Below are 22,633 nucleotides of genomic sequence, written 5' to 3'. Positions count from 1 at the left end.
GATAGCATTCCACCATGCTGCCTTCATTTGTCACCTACTGGAACACTCCCAGTCATAGGAGAAATGGTAGAATTTACCACATAACTGTTATATGAAAGTTAAAGTTAACCTTTGAGCCTCTATATTGCCATTGAAGGAGATGGTTAGAAGTTATAGCATTTTATTAGCATCCTGTGATTCATATATGAGATGAAATATGATAGATTAAGAATGCTTTCTAGAGGCCAGCAGTATTGTGTGCTAACTCAGAAAAGTGGATGTCTCTTCTCTATCCTAGTTTAAAACATGGGCTTTATTTGAGGTGACCATTTATGTTTGTTGCTAATAGAGTAAGTGTCCGTGAGTATCTGCTGCAAAGTTATATACATAAGCTTTTGACTTGTCTCAGTTTGCTACATACCATAGCGTTCATGATAAAATAAAGGAGATTAATAATGGTCTCAGCTCCAAGTCATTTCCTATCTTCCATACACTACTCACTTTCTCTGTTTCTCAGTTCTCTGTTTCACACAAGAACATTACTTTCTGATTAATTTTAATAAATTATTTCTGATTAAGATTCAAGAATAATGAAGTTTTTGAGGAAGAGAAAATTTGGATAGGGAGAGTGGCACCTTTTTGGAAATCAATTTGAAAAATTTTGGCAGAATTCATCAACCCAAATTGTACCTTTGCTCTGGGAGCTTAGAGAGCATTCTTTCTGAAAGGTCAGTCTCTGAAACTGTACCCACTCACTGTCTTTATTGTATGTATTTTTAAGAGACAGTCTTTACAATGACTTTCAACTTCTATCAAATCTGACACCCACTGTCTTTTTGACTTCATTTCCTACCACTCTTACTAGCTTCACTTCTATCACTGGCCCTCTCGAAGGTCCTGGACCCATGAAACTCACTTCTGACCCAGGGAATTTGCATCTGCATCCAGTGTTCCTTCTCCAGATAGTGTCATGCCTGTTTCCTCACTCTCTTCAGTCCCTGTTCTATGTCATCTTATTGGCAAAGCCTTACCTCAAGGGTATTCCACACCCCTCCCAAAAGCAAGCACAACTGGTCATATTTATTTACCTTGATTTATTTTTCTTCATAGCACTTACTAATTTTTGATATATGATTTTTTTAAATTGTTCACTTTTCTTTCCCCTCAATAATGAAAATCCTAAAGTCCATAAGAGCAAGGTCTTTTCTGTTTTATTTAGCATTATATTCCCAGCACTTAGTACAAGGTCTGGAGTGGTAAATTTTTATTGACTGACTGAATGAAAGGAATGCTAAATAAAATTATGAATTACCAAATGGATATAAATCAGTTTATATGTAAATTATTACTATTATTATCACTTTTGTTATTATTATCATTAGTCTTTGTGCCTTTGTATAAAAGTAAAATGAAAGAGAGGCAGTGGTGTTATTTTTCTACCAAATTGCAGGTTAAAAACATTCCTCTCCTAGCCCCCCAAAATCTGTGTATATACGGATAAAGCATCCTTTCCTCAAACAGTTTACTGTCATCTGCAGGATGATTTCCATGCTAACTACACAAATCTATTATAACTACAGTATGAGAGGTATATCCTGGAATTGGGCAAGCACCATTGTATGTGTGTGTGTGTGTGTGTGTGTGTGTGTGTAGGTTCTGGTTAAACACTTTCAGCTGCTTCTGAGCAAGAGAGATCAACAAGGACATATATTTTCATTTCCAAATTTAAGATTCTTGAATTTTAAAACAAGTTTTGATAGGCAAAACAAGGACCACTAGAAACAAATATATATTTTTTTAATTTATATTTTTGGTGTGTCTATGGGAGAGAATTTTTAAAAGAATAATCAAAATTCTGGGAGATGATCCATCCCTCTATTTGGGAGTAAAGAATATATTTATTTCTAAAATACAAAATTAGAGGTATGACAGAAATAAAAATAATATATACTTAAGGCAGATATTAAAGAATTGTATTAAATCGTGAAGTATTCTAGACCATTTATACCTTAAAAGATCTCAAAACTTTCAATATGACTTAAATTGTGCTTACTATTGGAGAGCTATATTATATTATCAGTTATGTAAAATCTCTACATGTTCTACAATATGATACATGATGCTCTTATAAAAATTTGTATTAACACCTTTCAAAAGGAAATAAGTACAGATATTTGCAGGTGGAATAGTGGCATGGTAGGGCAGGTCCAAAAGTAATGAATCAGTAATTTAAAAACTTGCCTCTATTTCTCACATATTGAGAGTGAGAAAATCCTAAATTCGAAAGAGGTCTCCAGAGGTACACGTATTCTGCACAGTAACCTGAACTGAGAGTCTCTTACCTCAGAGGAAATTGCAATATCATTAATAGAGAAAAACTCTAGAAGTGTGCATCAGTTTAACACTTCAGTTCCCAATCCTCCAGTAAATGCAGATTGCTCCGTTTATCACTGATCTTATTCAGGGTCTTGCAATCCAAAGGAATGCATGCACTTCTATATTTATTACTAAAGTAGTTGTTAAATCATTGCTTTGTAAGCTCTGAAATCCCATTTCATCTAAGCAATAACATTCAAGGTGTGTAGGTGGTTAGAGAAGGCAATCTTAGGAGTTCCTGGTGCCATATTAAATTGTGAAATGGGACATGACTCCTGCTACTTAGGTGAGAAAGTAAAAAAAAAATCATCCAAACTTTTCTATAGTTTTTCAGTCTAATAGAGATTAACATAAGATACAGATACTATCACTTCTGCATTCTTCCACTAAACAAAGAAGTTGACACTGCTGTGTCCATATTCAACTGCTTTTTAATTGAAAGAAATTGAAAGTCATTTGAGAAAAGGCATAATGCAAAGCAGAGAGTGGAAAAGAATTGAAGAATTCTTCAAATGAGGAATAGAATAATTGAAATGAATTTAAAAATTGAAGAATTAAAGCCATCAACAGAATCAGCCATCTTTTCTAACTTACTTTTGCAGACATGTAAAAAGTCCAAAATGAACATTAACTGTCTTAAAATGAAATATTCATTCAATTGAGAGTTTTTAGAATCATTTATAAACATGGTTTTACCAATAAAGACATTAACTTATTTCATCTAGCAAGTGTCATTATCGGGGGTGTGGCTAGCAATGTTATTAAAGACCTAGGCTCTTCCTTTTTTCTGCTCCAATATCTGAAGAGTTTTGGCAATGTCATCTCTACAAGGTAACTGCTAGAGCTCTGTATTAATCAATGTTCTCCAAAGAAACAGAAACAATAGGATAAATTTATTTGTTTGTTTGTTTATTAATTATACAAATTGGTTCACATGGTGATGGAGGCTGAGAAGTTCCATGGTCAAGCTAGAGAATAAGGAAAGCCAGTGATATAATTTAATCTGAGTCCAAAGGCCTGAGAATTGGTGGGGAGTACGGGCGGCCAATCGTGTAAGTAAGTCCCTGTCTGAGTGCTGATGTCCAAGGACAGGAGAAAATGGATGTTTCAGCTTAAGCACAGGGAGGAATTCACACTTCCTTTGCCTTTTTGTTCTATTCAGGCCCTCAGTGGATTGGATGATGCCCACCCATATTGGTGAGGGCGATCTTCTTTACTCGGTCTAGTGATTTAAGTGCTGGTCTCTTCTAGAAACACCCTCACAGACAAAACCAAGAAATAATGTTTACCAGTTCTCTGGGCATCCCTTAACCTGGTGAAGTTGACACATAAAATTAACTTTCACAAGATCCAAACACTACATCCTTACACAGAAGTGTCCCAAGAAAGAAAAAAGTCGTGGGGCAAAAAGCCACTGTTATCAAGCAGAAAAGTTTTCTTAGAATCTCCCAGCAGGTCCTTTATATTTTACTGCCAAGTATTGAGGTAAATGGCTACATGTACACCGATTACCTGAAAGAGAAATGGAACTTCTGCAATTGACTTAGTCTTGATTTAATTGCTCTTTGGACACATTACCATGCACTCAAACTGGGGTTCTCCTGGCAAGGAACAATATGAAGAAATGGTTCTTGGGTATACAATCAATAATGCTATGCAGAGTAAAGGTTGAAAACAACTGTGCCTGTAACATGCCTTAAATATTAGCTTTAATCTTATATATAAAGACAGTTGTCATATATTTTTTCTTCTGGGAATCTATAAGCTACCTGCAGGTTACTGTGATTGGTGAATTAACTATGACTTTATTCTATTTGGCGTGTTCCTATACCCTATACTCTAAGAGGAGCTTGATGATCTTCTTTCTTCATATACAAGATTCTAAGTGTATCTTTTCATTTAGGTTGGTAAATTGAGAACAATTATGCCTCCAAGTTAGTTATTCTCGAAATGTAGATCCTTACTTATGTGAAGAAGAAAATACCTGACATGCTAGTTTTAACTTTCACAGAGACTATGTACTTGAATAGGCTTTTCCCATTATGATCCCCCAAAACACCCTCAGATTTTACAACATTTACATGGAAATGTTTTCGTGTTATTTTCCATCATTAAAGACATCAGGAAAAGTTATAATTTAAGGTAGCTACAATATCGCTTTTTTTTGGAATAAGTGTAGGTTCACTGAGACATTGTAATAAGTATTCTCATTCTAACTCATTTTCTTTAGGGTTTCCAACCCAAATGTTATTGACTACATGTGTATTGAAACACATTAACCAGGTATCATAAAAATGTGTTTAGCAAACTTACTAAATCTAAATAGACTGGATCATAGTCTGCCACTTTAAACAGGATATTTGTCGACAAGTTTTAAAAAAGTTATATGTCATTATTTTAACTGAGCCTCTTGTTTTTTCAGAAGATAACATTTTAAGTTAAATTTGTACTGTGCTCTCATGAGTTCTGCTATTTTAAAATGTAATCCCATAAAAGCTTATAGTTTTATATAAATATACTTTGCTTAGATATACATATTTTGCCAATTTCTTAAATATAGGCAGTCATAAGGGAACATAAAAATATCTAATGATCAGTATATCTGGGCAAGTTGCAAAGAAGACCTTCTATTTACTCCAAACTTTACTGCAGCTATTAAAGATATCACTCTTATTTATATACTCAATATTTATATATTCATTCTAAGTTGTTTTCCAAAGACGTTGTTTCCAAAGAAGTTGGGAACAGAACCCAAGGAGAGCAGCTAAGTCTAAAACAAGTGAATGGAAATTGAGCTGCCATACACTACAGAGGAGAGTTTATAGTTTGAGTTAGTTATGTTCCTGCTAAATGAATAACTACTAAATAGAATCTGTTCTCTTCAAAGGGATATAACAAAACTCAGAGTCTCTAAGACATATCACTTACAATGTCCAGATCACAACTCAAAATTACTCATTATGTGAAGAAACAGGGAAATTATTCATTTATAAGAGAAAATATAATCAACAGACAGAAGTCTGTGATGAATCAACTGGATTTTGGGATTAGCAGACCAGGATTTAAAAGATGTAATCAAAACAATGTTCCAAGGCATAAGTGAAAATATACTTGTAATTAATGAACAAATAGAGAACTTTCAGCTAAGAAATAAAAACTATAAAATGAACCATTAAAAATTCAGGAATTGTAAAACAATAATAGACATACAAAATTCACTTGATGAGCTTAAGAGGAGAGTGTTGACAAACGAAGAAAGAAAAGTGAATGTGATTATAACCCTGAAAATTATCCAGTTTAAAAAAAACAATAGATTTTTGTTTAATTTAAGAGCCTCAGGTATCTGTGCAACAATAACAAAAGTTCTAGTGTACAAGTATTTGGAATGCCATGAGATTTGAACAGCCACTTCAGAAATGAAGATATACAAATGACCAATAAAGACATGAAAAAGAGACTAACATCATTAATTATCACGGAAATACAAATTATTACCTAAGTGAGTTATCAAATTACACTCACAGAATGACTAAAATTAACAAGACTGAACACACCAAATCTTTTGATAATATGAAGCAACTAGAGCTTATAATTGTTGATTCTCACAATAAATTATACAATTGAAATGGTACTACAACTGATGAGAATTGATAATATCCATAAAAAGATTTGTTCATACAAAAAAGTTCATTGCGGCTTATTTCACTATAGCTAAAGCACTAAATATACCAGGTGTTCATCAATAGAAGAATAGAGAAACAAAACTGAGGTATACAAGGGAATACTATTCAACACTAGAAAACAAACTACTGCTATATGCAACTACATACATAGGTCTCAGAAATATTTTGCTGAGTGAAAAAAATAGCAATATGCAAAGTAAATTATGCTATAGTTTAAATGATATGAAGCTCTAAACAAGAAAAACTAATCTGTGGCAGAATAAAATCAGTGCGCTGTTTGGTTCAGAGGGACTTGTATAGGCAGTATTGACTAAGAAGATTTATGTGGAAACTTTCTGGGGTGAGGGTAATATACCTGATAGATATTTGCTTTACACAGGAGTTGTAGGTGATTGTCAGACTTGGAATGATCCACTTAGCATTTGCACATTTCATTGTATGAAAGTTTATCTCAAAAGAAAAACAAATAAACATAAAATAATATTGATCTCTAATTTTATGCCTCCTAAAATACTTAGGAGGAAGTGCACTGATGTTTGCAACTTAACTTCAAATGCATCAAAAATAAGATGGATTAATGAATGGATAGATGGATGGAGAATGGACAGATATATGTTAAAGCAAGTAAAATAAAATGTTAATTTTTGATTCTAGGTAGTGGGTATATAGGGTTTTTTTTTAATTTTTTTATTAGTTTCTGCTTTATAACAAAGTGAATCAGTCATACATATACATCCGTTCTCACATCCCTTCCCTCATGCATCTCCCTCCCTCCCACCCTCCCCATCCCACCCCTCCAGGCGGTCACAAAGCACCGAGCTGATCTCCCCGTGCTCTGCGGCTGCTTCCCACTATCTATCTACCTCACGTTTGGTAGTGTATACATATCCATGCCTCTCTTTCTCTTTGTCACAGCTTACACTTCCCCCTCCCCATATCCTCAAGTCCATTCTCAAGTAAGTCTGTGTCTTTATTCCCGTTTTACCCCTAGGTTCTTCATGACATTTTTTTTTAAATTCCATATATATGTGTTAGCATACGGTATTTGTCTTTCTCTTTCTGACTTACTTCACTCTGTATGACAGACTCTAGGTCTGTCCACCTCATTACAAATAGCTCAGTTTCGTTTCTCTTTATGGCTGAGTAATATTCCATTGTATATATGTGCCACATCTTCTTTATCCATTCATCCGATGATGGACATTTAGGTTGTTTCCAGCTCCGGGCTATTGTGAATAGAGCTGCAATGAACATTTTGGTACATGTCTCTTTTTGAATTATGGTTTTCTCAGGGTATATGCCTAGTAGTAGGTTTTTACTCTACAACTCAATTAACCATTCTTTAGTTTTCAAATTTTTCAGAATAAAATGTTGTCAAAAAAAGAGAACTAAATGAATGGAATGAATGGAAAACCATGTCAAGTGACTATTTGAAAAAAAAAAAAAAAAGGCATTCACATAGAACTAGAAGTCCCTAAAGCTGAAGTGTGCACATATAAACATAGGAGACACACACTGACATTTTTGAAGCCATGTACTGAATTGCTTGAAAGTAATTTATATTTAATATGATTAATAAGAAGAGAAAATGCACATTAATTTATGTGAAATAAGAGCAACCATTTAGACTTAAAGTTATGCATACTATATATAACTCTCTATATATTCATTCACCCTATAAACTGTGAAGGTCATACTATTTGCCAGATGCCTAGATGCCTAGGAAAAATAATGAGGTAAATTTTTCCTGGCACATGCCTTCATGAAATTTTCAATCTCAAACTTTATTATATTTGGCTCAGTTTCAAGACATATAACAAAAACACATAATAAGAGGTATAACAAAAAGAGATATAACAAAAACATATATAAAAAAACATAAATGACATGGCATGTCTATTGATGGTCACATGGTATAATACAGCACTTGTCAAAACATGGTTCAATTCTTATTGAGAATCAATATTTATGCCCCCCGCCCAGACTATGAGTTAGAACTCCTGAGTAACCAGGCTAATCTCCATTTTAACAAGCTTCATAGGTGATTTTTATGTACATCAGTGTTTGAGGACAACTGTACTATAATAAACAACATTTGGATCAGGAATTGGGCTGAAAGGTCAATGTCTTTATTCCTGACTATGTGACCTCTAGTAAAAACCTAACAACTTTGGATCTCAGTTTAACATCTAAAAAGTGGGTAATCTAGTACTTTCCTTAATTATTTCACAGGATTATTGTGGACACAGAATCATTATGAATAAATTATAGACTGCTTATCAAAGTATAAAGTTGAAAGAAGTATGAAAATTTATGGCATTATTTGCATACAGGACAAATCCATTTTAAAGTTTTTGTTTAAGGCTATATGAATCTGCAAGTATATATTCCAGATAATATCAAGAAACCTACATATAAAAACATATAATTAGAGAGGGTCTTTGAACAGCAGATGTGATTAACATTTGGGTCCTAATCTAGTATAAATCTATCATTGAAATTTAAGCTGTTAAAATTGTTTTGAAATGGGATAATTCCCTCATTTGGTTCATATCATGTCCCCAGAAATAAATAAGTGGGTTTAAACTTCCTACTCACCTATGTTAAAATAGGAGGCAGACACACCTGGATTTTATAAACATAAATATGGGACAGCCTTCAGGGAAATATGCTCAACAGTGAGTATATTTTTTTGCAGGAAAGTACTTGATGAGTTTTGAAATAAGCAAATGAGAATTGTAATAATAAGCCATTTTGAAATCTGTCCAGGTTAAGGATGCCACTTTTCTCTGGACTAGATCATTTTTTTTTTTTTTATTGTAGTGAACAAAAATTTTAGGGAAATAACTGTCAGAGACTAATCATTCTCCTTTCTTCTAGGGACTGAAGGAAAAATGCACAATGTAAGAGCTGTCAGTTGAGTTTTCTTCAGGGTCTTACTGAGGAATATAGCCTGGGAAGCAGCTTCTCAGTAGCTCTGAGGGGACTGGTCCAAAGAGGTAGGGGAAGAAGCCAGTACGTACATGATTTCAGTTAGGGAATGCCCTCGGTTGTGCTCACATCTCAGTGAAAGGTTACTGTTAGCCATGAGTATCAGATATCTCAGTTAATGGTTTTAGCACTTTTCTATGTATGAGAAGATATAAGAATCTAGGTTCGTTAAAAATTTTTTTCTGAGATAATGCTAACTATCTAATAAGCCTGTTTTTCCAAAGCACAGGGTGCTTTATCCTGTTTTTAGCCCTGAACTCCTTTCAGGGTGTACTGTCAGTCACCAACTGCAGTGACTAATGACTTGATTCTTGTAGAACTGGATGGTAGGCAACATTCTTTGTTTTATACCTCCTTCTTGCATTCATTAATTACTTCAACAAATATTTGCTGAGCTTCTAATATGTATTGGGCACTGTTGTGAAGATTCGAGAGAAAAAAGAAAATCAAATGTGTTTTCTTATTTCTTTAGTTCCTATTGATGCCAAAAACTCACGCTCTGTGCACCGGTGCTAAATCAGATCTCGGAGACAGCGTTTTGGATGAAGTAGAAAAGATTAGCTGTATTGCTTTGCCAGGCACAGGGGGGTACAGCAGGCTCCTGCCCTGAAAAACTGTGTATCCCTACTGGGGGGAATTTAGTGAGGAGTTTTATAGCAGTGGTTTGTTCAAGGGCTGGGTTGCTGATAAGAATCAGGGTGTGTGCAGGGCCTGCATTCCTTTAATCCGGCCTCCGGTGGTCTCCTGATCTCTGAAGAATGCTTCATCAAGTAGTTAGCATCATCTTCTATTTGTTGGGGGTTTTAGTTCTGCAGAAGGGCTCAAAGATATGTGTATCCCTTGACCTACAAACAAGAAACAGGAGACACAGAAAGTCTTCTGTGCCCAGGAGCCCTACAGGGTTCTGCTCAGTTTTACTATATAGTTCAACCACAAGGGATGCCTGGACACTACCGAAAACACTCTGCCTTCTAATGATGGGAATTATTGATTATCATAGTGATGCTGTGGTCAGAAAAACTCAGCTCACTCAGACTTTGCAAGGAATGATAGAGATTATCTGCTACCTGAAATAAAAGAGCAGAAGTGTTTTGGTTGCTTTTATTTCATTTATTTGCTCTGGACATTGTCAATCACAAATTTCTTTTCTTTTGGAGGACAACATTGACAGGAAGGAAGGAATTTTACTTTTCTGAGGAATCTCCACACTGTTTCCCAGTGGCTGCACCAAATTATATTCCCACCAACAGTGTAGGAGGGTTCCCTTTTCTCCACACCCTCTTCAGCATCTGTTATTTGTAGACTTTTTAATGATGGCTATTCTGACTATTGTGAGGTGATACCTCATTGTAGTTTTGATTTGCATTTCTCTAATAATTACTGATGTTGAGCATCTTTTCATACAGATGTGCCTACTGGCCATCTGTATGTCTTCTTTGGGGAAATGTCTATTAAAGTCTTCTGCCCACTTTTGGATTGTATTGTTTGCTTTCCTGTTGTTGAGTTGTATGAGCTGTTTGTATATTTTAGAGATTAAGCCCTTGTCGGTCACATCATTTGCAAATATTTTCTCTCATTCCGTAGGTTTTCTTTCTTTTTTATGGCTTCCTTTGCTGTGCAAAAGCTTGTAAGCTTGATTAGGTCCCATTTGTTTATTTTTGTTTTTATTTCTGTTGCCTTGGGAGACTGACTTAAGAAAACATTGGTATGATTTATGTCAGAGGAGGTTTTGCCTATGATCTCTTCTAGGAGTTTTATGGTGTCATGTCTTATGTTTAAGTCTTTAAGCCATTTTGAGTTTATTTTTGCACATGGCGTGAGGGTGTGTTCTAGCTTCATTGATTTATATGCAGCTGTCCAACCTTCCCAGAACCACTTGCTGAAGTGACTGTCTTTTTCCCATTTTATATTCTTGCCTGCTTTTCAATCATGTAAGTCTTTAAATAGAGAATCATTTGGTGAGGGTCTCAGAGTCTTCATTATCTTCCACTCTGCATAGTTTCTTCTGATTGGCTGATGGTGAGGTACCAGGGTGCTGTTCCAGGAATCTTGGACTCAGCCTCCACCTGGGTGGGGGCCATAGTCCCTACAGAAGAACTCGAAGGTATTTTTTTATGTATATTCCTTGAGGAGGAACCAGGACCCTGCCCATGGCTACACTATTGATTCTTAACTGCTTCTTTATTTCTGCATCTCCTCCCTTCCTTGATAAGGCACTGTTTGAATCTGCCCTTTGGAAGTCAGGGAAGGTCAAGGAGGCTGAATGAAACCTATTTCCTACAAGCAAGAGCACACAAAGGATTTGTACTTGGGATCCCCAAAGGGTCCTGCTCCATTTCATTACCACAAAAAAAGAAATGATAATTATGTCTCTTGATAGATATGTTAACTAATGCTATGGTGGTAATCATATTACAATATATAAATGTATCAAATCAACACATTGCATACCTTAAACTTATACAATGTTATATGTCAATTATATCACAATAAAAATAAACAAATACCAAATCTTCCCAAGGGATTTTGAGAAGCCCTATATAGAGAAGAAATTTACATTGCTATTTTACTTCCTATCCCCTCTCTTACTATTCACCCTACCTTAAGAAAATGTACATCACAGAAATAATGTTCCCATAAGTGAGTTCCTTTTCATGTAAGCACTCAGAAAGACTTAAAATGTCTTTCACAATGCTATTTCCTTAAGCATTCTCTCTTGGTCACCCCTGGCTTATTTCAATGTCAAATTGTTCCTAAATTATTACTGTGTCCATGACTCTTTTCTTGGTGTTGATTCATACATAAAGGTAAAACTACAGAATTAGTACATTTTACCATTAACCTTGATGCTGAAACCTGGCCTCTGTGCATTGGCACCAAATTGAATCTCAGAGACAGAGTTTTGAGTGAAGTAGAAAAGAATAGCTTTATTGTTTTGCCAGGCAAAGGGGGTCATAGTGGGCTATAAAGCCCTCAGAACTGTGTGTCCTGACCTGGAGGGGGTAGTGAGGAATTTTATCATACTAGTTCAAAGAGGAAGGCCTGATCAGCTTGTAGACATTCTTCTGATTAGTTGGTGGTGAGGTAATTGGGCGTCAGCATCACCAACCTTCTAGTTCCAATCAGTCTGGTCTGTGATCTATGTGCTTGTGAGCAGCATACAGTTGGCTTCTTTCACTTGGTGGGGGTTTTAGTATCGGCAGAACAGCTCAAAGATATTGTTATGAATATCCCTTGAGGGGGAACCAGGACCCTGTCCCAAGGCTGCACTGTTATTTCTTGACTGTTCCTCCCTTGTCTCTGCATCCTCTCCCTTCCCTGATTAGCAACTGTTTGAACCTGCCCTTTGGAATGCAGGGAATGTTGTGGAGGCTGAATGAAGCTTATGTTCTACAAACAAGAAATGGAGGACACGGAAAGGCCCCTGTGCCCAGGAGCCCTACAGGGTCCTGCTGAGTTTCAACCTTATGCCAATGAAATTAAGTTAAATAGTAAATTGAAATAAATAATGCACAAATCAAAGTTATTTATATTTCTTAGAATAAAATAATCAGTTATACTGATGCAACTATGCTAGTGTCTTTTTAAAAATTTGATATTAAATATTAGTGTTCATTGCCTGAAAAAAGGCTGCATAATGTGAAAAGAGGATACAGAAACATTTTACATAGTTGAGACAAACACATCTGGGATTCAGACTCTGTTTTGGATATCTTTGTACTTCAACTATTACAATAAATATTGGGATGAAACTGGGTTCCTGAAGAACACTGTTCCTTCACATTTGTTTTGTGGCTTATTTCATTTCCTAGCCTAGGATGAAATCTTAGGCAAACCTAAACTTTCCTAACTATTCTTAGTTAATAAAATTATTCTGTTTTCTTTAATTCACAGGGATAGATGTATATTGAAATGGAGCAGGACCCTGAGGTGCCCTTCTGGGTATAAAAAGCCCCTCCATGTCCCCTGTTTCTGTTTGTAGGGGAAAAAAAGGCTTTAATCTCCTAGGCCTTCCCCAAGTTCCAAAGAGTAGGCTCAAACAGTTAATAGGACAGTAGAGTAACAGGACTCCCAGTACTTCCTGAAGGGATATCAGTAACAACCTGATGTGTATCTTTGAGTTGTTCTGAAGAAACTAAGATGCCACCCAGGCAGAGGATGGTGACTACATACTGACCGCAAGCAGCAGACCCTAGACTGGAACCAGAAGGTTGAGATTCCAGAGACATCACCCTGTTACCTCACACCAACCAATTAGAAGAAAGTCACATACCCTGCAGCCCTTACACCAAATTTTGCCTTTAAAAAATCTTCCCTGAAAACCATTGGGGAGTTTGGGTCTTTTGAGCACAAGCCACCCTTTCTCCTTGCCTGGCCTTTGCAGTAAATCTTTCTCTGCTCCAAACTCCAACTTTTCAGTTTGTTTGGCTTCACTGTGTGTTTGGCAAATGAACTTGGGTTCGACAGCAATTTTAGTGACTAATATAGTTATTAAACTTTGAAGCTTAGGAGTTCCCCAGCACTCCTAGAACACTTTTCAAACAACTCCTACTTAACTCTTCATCCTCCTTAAGATAGGTTGGTACTGGATTAAATCTCACAGTCTTGGTTTTGGGATGCTCCCTTAGCTAGCAAGCCTTCCATAGATGATCTGGCACCTATCTTTGAAATATGAAATACGTGGTACTTACTTTATGCTCTTTGGTCTTTGAGGCTACAACCCCAAACCAAAGAGAATAAGTTTGATTTTAACATTGTTTCATATCAAATAAACTTTGGTACTATGGAGGAAAGTGAACATATTGAAATGAACCTTACAGTTGATGTCAGAAGATCAAAGTTATGAATCCTTGGTCAAGTCACTTAGAATATTTTGACCCCCAGTTTGTGCATTTATCACATGAGAATTGTATTAATAAAATAATATATGAATGGATTCTATATCAGTAGATTACTTTAAAAATACATAATATTGTCCTGAACAGAAAAATAATTATTAACATTATAGGATTCTCAAGAAATCAAAGTGTGATTATAGATACAAATGCTTGGATAGTCTTAAGTAGTATACAAATCTAAGTTTTTAATATCAAGAATTATTATTCAGCATTAAGTTCATGATGCTATTGTTTTTTTTAAAAAAATTGCTGTTGTATAATCATTCTGTAGTTTAGATAACCTATACTAAATATCAGTTTGAGACTCTGCTCTCATACATATATTTTATAGAGATCAGAATAACAAATAAAATTTTAAAACAAATCCTTTATGTTCTGCATAATAGAGAGTATTTCCTTTTTATATTGAAAAAGGGTACTGGTCAGCTGCTCATACAATTTATGCAAATAATAAGATTTTTCATTACTCTGATATGATTTTACATTTCAAATGCTTTTGAATCATATTAGGTATAAAATAAGTTATCTCAGTATTTTTCTTCTGCCCCATATTTTTACATGGATACAGCCACAAATGTTTTATGCTTTTCTCACCTACTATTTACTATCTAGTAATTTTGTTTTCAAAGGACATTCTTCTTCTATGACAGACAACATACAATATAAAATAATATAAAAATACAGACCCAGATAAAGAAGTATTTTAGAATGCAGACTTTTGTTTTTAGGGCAATGTAGATGATCTGAAGTGTTCTGCATTCTGAATTACTTCCATTAAGTTATTAAAAAGGTAATGTGACAAAAACTAAGAGAAATTATGCTCTTACTTGAGATATGAGTAGAGATTAGTTACTATTATAAGAATCCAGAATAATACTGAAACCGGTATACTTAAGGCATAGGAAAAAATTATATATATATATATCCCCCATTATAGTAAAAAACATATCTGTATGTAGTTTATACATGTGTCTAAATATTTTTTAAAAATTATAGCTAAATAATCACATATAGTATAGTATTGCATTTAATCTTTAAAGTAAACCCAGGTAATATTTTGGGATTTTAGAGATGGGAATGAAGTAAAAGTATTGAAAGTACCAAGAAAATTAGGTAAACTGCTCAGGGCCACTTAGCTAGTAAGAATTGGAGTCAGAATTTGAACCTTGGTCTCTTGATTGTATGTCCATGATCTTTCAGTCAGTGGAGGACATCTATATTCTCTATATATTTCCTGATTAAAAAAAAAAAAACACCACTTACGGTGTGTTTTATGAAGAAGAGGTAAAAGTGTTATCTCATAATTATGTGGGACTTGTCACGTGCTGAGACCTTTTTATGCATTATCTCAGTCAGTCTTCATAGTAGAGTTAGGGAGTAAATACTACTATTTTCCACATTTTAAGAATGATGAAACCAAGGATTATGTGGAGACTTGTTGCCAGAGAAGGAATCTGGATTTTATGCTAAGTTGGATGAGAGGCCATTGAAGGTTTGACCAAGGTAGTTGACGTAATCTGTTTTAAGTTCAAAAAGTATCACTTGGGTTAACTGACCTAGAGAAAAGTCACCACAGGGAGGCTGGATAGGAGAGGATGGCTGCAGTCTAGGTAGGAGATGATTTGGAATGGGGGTAAGAATCAAATTCAGGATATATTTCAAAGACAATTCTATCAGAATTTCCTGATGATTTGAATAAGGGCTGCAAAAGAAATATGATTTAAGGATGTCACAAGGTTTTTTGCCTCAATAATTAGATAAATGGAGTTACAGAGAGGATGAACACTGATGATGAGAAAGTCTGGGGACAAATACAAGATATTACTTGTAGACACACTGATATTCAGATAAATATCTAATAAAGCTGAACATTTCTTTTATGATAAATAGTCTGCTACACAGGCTGCTTATAAAACAGAATCGGTTAGTTAAAACATGTAAAAAATATTTTGCTACTAATGGTCGAAAATTGTTTTCCCTACAAGAAACTTTCTACTATTACCTTTATTTTTTAGTATTATGACAGAAATGGGAGAAAGGAAGTTATGCTAGGGAATAATTGAAATTATGGTACAGTATGTCTTTATTAAAAAATAAAATCTCGGGCAACCCTCACTTGCAAAACACGAAAAATCTGTATAGTTTAAATGCTGCAGAAAATTAAAAAGGATCAAAGGTTCATTCATTTGCTCTTACATTAAGGAAACAGTTACCTAAACATATATTTCTCCAGATAACCTCTTAAGCAGGGGAGTAAGATCTGGGAGAATTACATTTTACTATGCCAAAAATAAAATGAAATGAAAAACATTGGCATTTTTTTCCCACTGTGTGCATGTTGCTTTCCAAGAAAAAAAATCCAGAATTTATGTATTAATACAATTTTAGAGTTAAAATACTTTAATCAAACTGTAGGGAAAGGTTTTAAAAGATATTTTTATGATCTATCTGTCTCAAGTATAATTTAAAGAATAAACCTTAAAAACAGCTGTGCTTGGGATTTCCCTGGTGGTCCAGTGGTTAAGATTCCATGATTCCAATACAGGGAATGCGTGTTAGATCCCTTGTCGGGGAACTAAGATCCCACATGCTGCATGGCGTGGCCAGAAAAACAAGCAAACAAACAAAGAGCTGTGCTCCATGTGTTTACCAGTGAATTTTTATCTAGAACTTATCTTAAAGAATTTGTGATTGGTAGTTACAAGATGTTTACCAAAACACCGTTTTAAAAAAATTTTGAAAGTCTTATGGAACTTGGAAAATGTTTTATCCACATTATAGATTGCTATTATTGCAATAAAATTGATTTTGCAGGAATGTATCTAATATATCATGGAAAGACAAATGTTAAACATATATTATGAAAATATTAAAGGCAAGCTATTTAATTTCGTAGAGTCTTATTTTTCAAAAGTAAATACTGTATACAGAGGATTTTCCAAGGATAACATCAAAATATTTTATATGTAGTTTCTGGACATGTGGGTTTAGGGCAAATGGGATTTGTGGGGTTTTCTGTACAAATATTTCTATATTATAAATCAATTTTGCAAAAGCAAAAAATGTTATCACTTGAGATGTATCATCATGGTGATATAATAGAAAGGAAATTAAACTTGAGGTCAGAGATCTAGGCTTTATCCCATCTCCACAACTATAATCAGTCTATTTGAACCTCAGTTCCCTCATTGTAAGTAATATGTGTCATGTAAATCCATGCCAAAGTGAAAGATCCATATGGAACACCCTATTAAGAAATATTTATTTTTCTTTTCAGCCTTCCAACGTTTGAGGTAGATATTCATATCTGCCTTTTCCTAAAGTGGAAACTAAATTTCATCAAGGTTAATGATCTTGTTCACTTGTATATTTGAATTGAGGTTAGTGTGACTTCAGAGCCTTTGGGCTTTACTCTGCAGTTAAGAGGTAAAATGCAGTAAAAACAACAGCTGTACTCATTCTAGATGAATAGAAGTAAAATATGAGTTAGACAAATAGGTATAGGTGAAGAGATTTAAAACAAACCAAAGGAAGAGAATAAAGAGCTAAGGCAGGATAAGAGACTAAGTATTGGTCAAAAAATTACACTGTAAGGATTTTTGACTCATTGTCATTATAGAGAATCTAAGATAGTAAAGTCAGTTGAAAGACTAAGATAACCTAATAGTGAGCTACTAAAAATTAATTAAAATATATAGGTGTGAAAACTGTTTTAAAGTTTATGGGTTTGGGTTGCATTCATCATTGTATTTAATTTACTTAGATTCCAAATTAATATAGTGCAAGTGGCATAAGCCAGAACTAGACAAGATGTTCCTTCCATAAATCTATACTTCATTCTCACCCTTACTTCAAAGACTTTGTACTAATTCTCACCTTAGACTAGACTCTCTTCATCCAAGAGAGTTCCCTCATTTTTTTCATGTTTTTCCAAATAATGAAAAACTTTTCTTAAACTAAATTATGACTGAGAATATTTAGAAAAAAATCTATCTTCAAATATTGCAATTTAATAAATCACATGCATGAAAAACAACTTATAGGGGTAGTAATAAAATATATGTCTAGGATTTGCAAAGAGTTACATTAACCAATAAAAACCACAGGAAATTAAATCTGGGCTAATCCATTGTAATGAGTAGTTAAGCATCTCTAACAAATCTGAGGAATCATGAATCTGAAAATTATATATTCTTTTTCTCTATACTCACTTTTAACCTCTTGAGAGGACCTCACCTCATATTCACTGATTAAAAGACATGCAGTAAAACAGCTCTTTGGTGTAGCCTATGAAACAGAATGTGTAATGCTCTTTTAAATTAGTGATAGGTGAATAACAAAGCTTTGGGAAGTTGAGTTCTTTTTCCTCATCTGAACTTTCTTTGATGATGAAATAAGGCTAGAAAACATGTAAGAATGCATTATCTCATGAGAGATCTAGTACTTTTCCTTCAGCCTCTAGCTTTAAAATGTTTAAAACTATGAAAAAATTTCACTCCTATAGATCTAATCATTATATTTTCTCTTTAAAATGAATTAGAAAAATAGAAACAAAAATATTTTGCTTTTTCCTCTCACAAAGTGCCTATTTTTCATAATTTTTAAAGATGTATAGGAAAAATACAATCATATTTTGACTTTGGATAGGACAACAGAAATAACATCTGATTCTCTGCTAAATAAGCATTGAATAAATGTATGAATAAAGAATAAAATTAAAAGAAAAAAGGCATAAGGAAAGAAGGAAAGAAATAAAGAAGGCTCTTTCAACACTACATGTTTGTTTTTTTCTTTTAGTTGAATAAAATTTATTTGAAGATAAGACTTTGAACATAGTGACTGGAATAAGACTATAGCAATGTAATCATTGACAAATTGACAATTCTGATCTTCTCAAAGATAGAAGCTTCTCAAAGTTGGCACAAACTCTTGGCTGCTTCCCTCATATTTTCCATGAGGTTATACTCCATCAACAGCTTCCTATTTAGTTTCCCTTTTGATGAGTGAACTGTATTCATAACGGTTTGAGTTATGAATCTCCTACCTCAAGTTTCTCTGCCTACCCTTGGAGAAACATGTCTCTTTCTGAGCCCAATTTCTAGCTACATAGAGACTGTAAAACAAACAGAAACCCCCCCCCCCAAAACTAAAAAACTTTCCTTGTCTAATAGAAATCTTTGTATAGCATTTATTAATCAATCAATTTATGTACAAAACATTCAGCTCATACTTCTGAGAGGTGTTTTTCATTTGTTTGTTTTCATCAAACACTTGGTGTCAGACTATAAACTTTGTAAATTGTGTGGCAAGGGGAACATCACAAATAAGAAAACATTGTAAAACAGCTTAGAAACAACAAACTCTTTCAGTAACAGTGGGCATAAAGTTTTGATACAATGTGAATAGAGGAAAGTAAGTTTTATGAGGTTAGACACACTTCTTCATATTTGGAATACCATGGAGAGAAAAATAGCAGATTAACTAAAACATCGACTCTGTACCCAATTCCGTTTTTATATTTCTTAGATATTTATTATCTGGATAGTTATAGACTGAACCCAAACTCCCTTTAACTCAAATCCTCTTATTCTTAAGACCTGAAGTGTATTAGGCATTCTAAGATGTCCCAGTAAGTCAATAGTTATGTATATGGAGCTTATGATTCCTTTGCATTATTCGTATTTTACTTCCTAAGGTGAAGTGCTACTGTCTAATAAGATAAAGACTTCTTTATTAGAACCCCCCGTTACAGACCAAGACCATATACAATTTGGTTGGAGTAATAGTTTACCTTATTCATTTCTTCAAATATACGACTCTAAAAGACTGTAATTCTCTTGACATCAAGTATCATGAATTAATAATTTTATATCCTCAAGATATGTTAAAAATTAGTGTGAAAATATTATGGGTAGGTTAGAGGGTTCAGAACTCAAAATTTTACATTTTCCTCTCCTTTCCCAAATTCAAGTTGTACTGAGTTAATTCAACCACATTCAGTTATGAGTTCATGTCAGAGGTGAACTGTGGTAAGGCTGAAAGCACTGCTATTGTGTCCCTCAAGGTGAAAGCACATGAAGGAAGTTGTGAATTAAGAATAGTGAGGGATTTCCCTGACAGTCCTGTGGTTACGACTCCATGCTTCCACTGCAGGGGGTGCGTGTTTGATCCCTGGTTGTGGAACTAAGATCCCACATGCTGCATGGTGTGGCCAAAAAAAAAAAAAAAAAAAAAAAAAAATAGTGAGAGATTACCCTAGGCTGACAGGAGAGGGAGAGAAATAAGTCTACTGGCTCAGAAGGCACAGGGCACTGGTAGCCTGTTTTATAGAAAGAAAGATTCTTATATAGTTTCTCAAAAGATTCCTGCATCAATTAATTGTCAAGGAAATAGGAGAAACCCAGAAGACTTGAAGGGGTGCTATGATAGATATAATAAAGGCCTCAGGGCCATTTTTCCAGTGAAAGATTGACTGGGGACAGTATTAGAACTCTGCCATCCCCTCACTGCCATTTCCTAGCAATGTGTATATTTGTGGCATGACTCTAAAAGGGAGAGGATAGGAATGAAACTACTTAAAGTTATTTGTTGTGATTTTTAAATTATTAATCTGCTTGACCTGAAGAATGAGAGCACAGAAGTATTCATTTTGTGTTATATATAAATGAAAAATTCCATTTGTTGACTAATGACTTTGAACTGAGTATCATGCCCCCTGCACTTGTTTAATAGACTGGTTTAGACTGTGGAATTCAAGGCACACTGAAAATGTTAACACTGAAGTACTATGTTGTTTACAAAAGTGGTGACGATAGACTGTCTCAGAAGAATACAGTGAAATTTATATCTTCCAAAATCTAAATAAAGAATAAATAGACATCTTCCCTGACTTCCTTAAATATGATACATGTGTTATATGCTCTCTTAGTTCCCAATACCTGCTTTTTGCAGCATGTGATTTAGAGACTAAAGTATAATTAATTGCATAATGTGTCCTTCCCCAACAAAAGTAAACCCTCAATAACACTGCTGTATCTCCTACACCTAGTAGCTTCTCAATCAATGATTTTAGAATGAATGAATGAATGATTGAAACTGAGATTCAGAGAAGTTAAGTCATTTTCCAAAAGAATACGACAATCATTTGACAGAGTCAGGATGCAGTGCTCATGTTTGTGTGTTTTTCCTTCTGAACCATTACTGCTTTTGATCACCTGATGAAGAAAGAGCAATAATTAATGATAAGCTCATCTGCTGGCTCTACAAAGTAGGTGGTTTTTTTGTGAGTGGTAAGTTCTAGACTTCAACGTAGGTAGATGAAGACTGTCCAACAATATATAAATGAATCTTCATAAATGGCTTGTGTTATATTCCCTGTATATATTTCTCTTATATTAAAAAAAAAAATGGAATGCCTTTCCCTCTTCACAGAGACCAGGAAAGAGTTCAACACCTTGTCTAAGTACTTAATCTAAGTACAAAGCAATTATTTCCAAATATGAGATAGGCCCGACTTTTCAGAAGCAGTCATTAAAAAAAAAAGCACATTAAAATAGTTCACCTGAAATTTATAAAATCTTTTACTCTGTCAAACCTATCTTTCTTAATTCCAAAACATACAGTAATAGAAAAAAAAAAAAAGGAGAAGTTTATTACATAAAGCACAATACATAACATGGGATATGAGATGTAATAAGAAACCAACATCTTTGAAAAAATATATATGTAATAAATAGTCATGTTAGAAATATACATGTTCTACAAATCAACTGAAGAATGTATTAAATATTGCCATATTTTCCATGGAATAAAAAAAATCATTTCCTAAAATGTTAAATAAAAATCTCAAATATTATATAAAGTATTTAGTGACCTAGACATAATTATTTTACTTTTTATTTCTTACTCAGATAATTTGAATTTTAATATAAACATACAGCATTAAACTGATATATAACAACCCTCAATAATAGCAAATATATGTTAATTGCACATGGAAAATTCTTGTTGATTGTAAGAATTTGATTCATAAGAATTGTTGATTTATAAGAATGTGGTAACATAATTTATACAAATGTAATATGACCTAATTAGTATTTTGTTTATTACTTATGACCACTATGCCAGAAGTATTTTCAATTTGACTCCAAAATAGCCACTTCCCTCCATTTGCATGGTCTGTACTTCTCAGCTCCCATAGTAAATAGTAAAACATAGTAAAAAAAAAAAAAAAAAAATTGGGCCACTGTGATATACCTAAAGTGGTCATTCACAGCTAAGCAGAAGATGATATTACCATACACTGTGCTGTAGAGCATACAGTTCTTCAATTATTTTGACTTTTTTGTTGTTATTTGTTATTTTAAATGGAGGATCAGAGAAAGTCATCCTTGATTATGTTATTTGTATGAGTCTGGTGTTCTGACTCCTAGATAAATGATCTTCTGCTGTATATGATTCAATAATGGGTGTATTTCTTATTCTCTCTAGGCCCAAGAGGGCATGATTTGAATACAGAGGGCAGTTGGAGATAAACAAAAGAAATAACATTGTGAGAGAGCTGACTTTGATAATTATGGGGTCTGAATATGTCCCAGTTGGGAAAATGCTTATTTTCCTCCTTGCAGTTTAGACTGTACTGTCTTAGAGAAATAACGATTTTCTGTGTGTGTGTGCAGTGCGGGGGGGATGGGGGCAGTGGTGTGT

This window comes from Hyperoodon ampullatus (assembly GCF_949752795.1).
Source record: "Hyperoodon ampullatus genome assembly, chromosome: 17".
Lineage (NCBI taxonomy): Eukaryota > Metazoa > Chordata > Mammalia > Artiodactyla > Ziphiidae > Hyperoodon > Hyperoodon ampullatus.
The sequence above is the reverse complement of the archived record's forward strand: the minus strand, read 5'-3'. Positions refer to the sequence as shown.